This window comes from Indicator indicator, chromosome 3, assembly GCF_027791375.1.
Source record: "Indicator indicator isolate 239-I01 chromosome 3, UM_Iind_1.1, whole genome shotgun sequence".
Taxonomy (NCBI): Eukaryota; Metazoa; Chordata; class Aves; order Piciformes; family Indicatoridae; genus Indicator; species Indicator indicator.
Window position 1 is genome coordinate 27,131,647 of NC_072012.1, and position 3,810 is coordinate 27,135,456.

The window sequence follows — 3,810 nt, forward strand, 5'->3', positions numbered from 1 at the left end:
GCAACCTGTTCCAGTGTTCCACCACCCTCATAGTAAAGAACTTGTTCCTAACATCCAATATAAATCTGTTCTCCTCTAGTTTGAAGCCATTTGTCCTGTCACTGCAGGCCTTTGTAAACAGTCTCTCTCCATCCTTCATGTAGGTCCCCCATAAGGTACTGGAAGGCTGCTATCAGGTCTCCCCAGAGTCTCCTCTTTTCCAGATTGAACAACCCAAGCTCCCTCAGCCTGTCTTTATAGCAGAGGTGTTCCAACTCCCTGACCATTTTCGTGGCCCTCCTCTGGACCTGCTTCATCAGGTCCATATCCTTCCTATATTGACGGCTCCAGACCTGAATGCAGTACTCCAGGTGAGGTCTCACCAGAGCAAAGTGACAGAATCACCTGCTCCATCTGCTGGCAACACATCTTTTGATGTAGCCCAGGACGTCATCAGATTTCTGGGCTGCAAATGCACACTGTCTACTCATGTCCAGCTTCTCATCCATCAGCACCACCAAGTCCTTTTTCCACAGGGCTGCTTTCTATCACCGCATTTCCCAGTCTGTATTGATAGTGAGGATTGTTCCAGCCCAGGTGCAGAACCCTGCATTTGTTTTTGTTGAACTTCATGAAGTTCGCCTGGGCCCACCTCTCCATCTTGTCCAAATCCCTCTGGATTATGTCCCATCCCTCTGGTGTATCAGCAACACCACACAGCTCGGTGTCATCTGCAAACTTGAAAAAAATAGACTGTCAAAAATTGCCAATGATGACTATATTTTGTGGTGGGGTATTGGGATAAGTTTTCAATTAGCAATAATTGCATCTAGGATTAACCTCATTGACTGCAATACTGCCACTGTGCAAAGCTGTGCTATTTCCTCTACTCAGCATGGAGAAGAAGACATGATATTTCTATTCATTGATGGCGGAATATAAAAAGTACCGAAATCACACATTCTGCTTCAGAACATATTCATGGCCTCTAGTGTTCTTAAATGTTTCTGAATCCATTCTTTTTCACATTGACTTTTTTTGTTTATGAACAAAATTTCATTTAGAAGACTTTAATGACAGTTTTAGACATTTAGAAATTTTTTTACCAGTGTGTAATTAAATAATGAAGAAATAACATGACAAATATGCTATTCTTTTTTATAATCTAGCTACTGTGGTATTTTTCTTTTTTGCAAGTATGCATGTATTAAATGAGATCTTTTTCCCTACTCTTCATCTTAAAAATAAACAGAACTTTTTGTTGAATTCACATAATCTATTAAAGGGAGAACAAAATCTTTCTAATTAGTTACATTTATTTGGTTAGTTAAAACCAAATAACTAGATATAAGGGTCTTGAAATGAATGAAAAGTAAGAAACTTGGAAAAAAAAGTCCATTATGCTGTGATTATTTCTACATACAGTGGTGGAAGACAGAAAATTATATTGACATAAGAAACAAGATACCACACTAAGAAAGGTCTATTTCTTTCTACACATATGCTCTGGAAATGAAAAATACTGAAGTAAAATAGAGTCCTACTTTTGGGTTATTTATATGGTTGTTATTATTATTATTACTTGTTATCCAATAGATCATGTTTGGAAAATGCCTTTAATGACAATGCAGTTCTATTAACTCAGCATGGTGTTGAATATATGACCCTGCTTGCTCTGTTGCTTTGTGCTACTGGGGGAGGGTCAGCTCCATCCCACTGTCCCTTGTCCCTGCTAGTGTGGCCAGTCAGTTAAAACCAATACAATGTGATTCTGTAGGTAGATGATTCTGTTATGTGTTGTTGATCAGTGAGCAAGTACATGTAAAAAACACCAGCTCAAGCTGTCTGAAACAGTTTATTAAGACAGATCTGTAAGTGATTACATGAACAAATTACAGAATAATCATGATTTACAATATGCATATATTGTACAATATGCCTATATACTATTGTGGATTGATTCTGGGCAGCAATAAAGCATCCACATAGCTGGTCACTTGCTTCCATCTCTACTCTCACCAGAACTGGACAAGGCAATAGGAAGAGCAAAAGCAAGAAATTCGTGAGCCAAGGTAAGGACAATTTTGAAAGTGAAGGAATAAGAAAAGAGGAGAAAAAAGAAAGGAAAAAAATAAAGACAATTCACTGTTTCAAATGAATGGATGCTGACCTGGAAGACACCCACTTCTGCAATTCTTATTGCTGAACAGGACATCATATAGTATGGACCATCCCTTTGATCAGTTTGGGTTAACTGTCCCAGCTGTACCTCTACCCAAATTCATGGCCACTCCTAGCCTACCTGTTGAAAGGGCAGGATGAGCAGAGTGAGCCAAACAGAAACCTTTTTCATTCTGAGGCACTGCAGTAATGGTTAAAGCATTGGTGCGGCTTCACCACTGGTTTAGCCACAAGTCTAAAGCTATGAAGAAAGACATCTCTATTCCAGACAGACTCAGTACAATCATAATATGCTGAAAATATATTTTGTAATACACAGCTTTTGCATATTACTGTCAGCAATTAAATCTGTGACATGGTTGGGGACTTTTTATTCTTTTCTTTTTTCTTTTTCATTTTTTCTCTTAACAAGAAACAACTTACAGATTCTAGTAGGTAACATTAAGAATTCTTCTGTTCAGATTGCCATGTTTGCTGTTTCATCATAACAATTCTGGCAAATTACATCAACTAAAATTGCTTTCTCAGGTACAATAACCGAATGATGTTAATGAATAAATTATCTATTCTAGAAATAAATAATCAAATATAAAAGTCTTCTTGGCATGTTCCTTGACAGAAAAGAAAATATTATGTGACAATTGCATTCCAATTCAACAGTAGGAGAAAGTGATCTATAAAATATTTAACAAACCAATCTGAGTGAAACATGCCCAATCTCGCTAGTCTATGTGAAAAACTGAATTACTGCCTCTTCAAATTCATTACAAATACTTAGCCATGCTCTTTTAATTGGAAGGTCATTTTAAAAACGACAGGCAGGAGTTATTTCTATTTGAGCAAATATTTGAACTTACTACCTTGCTGTGTTTGTATAAAACACTGTGCACTGTCCTTGTGTAAGTACTTTTCTCTGACCCATTCAAGAATATAGCAAATAAATCTTTCCTTGGATTTAAAGTGGCTGTCATAACAGCACCACAGGGTTCTTAGGCATGCTGACTAGCAATTTCAAAACAGGCTAATCAATTTGGAAACATTTTTCTTTGGAATTAATAGATAGTAGTATGAAATGACTGATCAACTTTAAAAATTGCATTTTCTTATAGTTTTATAAACAAGGAAGTCTGTATTAAGATTGTATTGAAGTGAACCATTACAGTAAGAAATCACATTATATTCTGTATATACTTATATATATTACATCTCTTTCAGCAAAAATTACCATTTTTTTCCTCTTCATCTGATTAGAATTATTGTTTGTTGATGTTAATTAAAGCAGAGTTCACATCCTAGGAGTGCCTAAAAAGAATGCAGTATCACTAGAAAGGCACTTAACTCTAAAGAGAAAGATTTCTGTGATTTTCTCCTAGCCACCAGGACTCCCAACTCAACTCAGAATCTCAAATTCAGGCTGCATGCTTTGTCTACTCACACCTAAATGAGGTTATGCTTAGGTTCAGGGATCCCTGTCATGTGCTGTCCCAGACATGGGACAGAGTCACATTTGAACTACTTAGGCAAACAATGAAAAAATATGTGTGTGTGTGTGTGTGCGTGTGTGTGTGTAAATTGTCATATTGGCAATATTTCTCTAAGGAAATTTTGATCTTAAATTTGGTTTCTTCTTCAAATCAAAGCAATTCTGCA

At 36.7% G+C, this 3,810-nt stretch overlaps 1 non-coding gene across 1 annotated transcript; it reads right to left on the reverse strand.

The window, feature by feature from the left end:
* Nucleotides 1-709: 709 nt before the first annotated feature.
* On the reverse strand, nt 710-853 carry LOC128981293 (U4 spliceosomal RNA). The gene has a single exon (XR_008489509.1). It is a non-coding gene; the product is annotated as a U4 spliceosomal RNA (small nuclear RNA).
* Nucleotides 854-3,810: the final 2,957 nt, after the last annotated feature.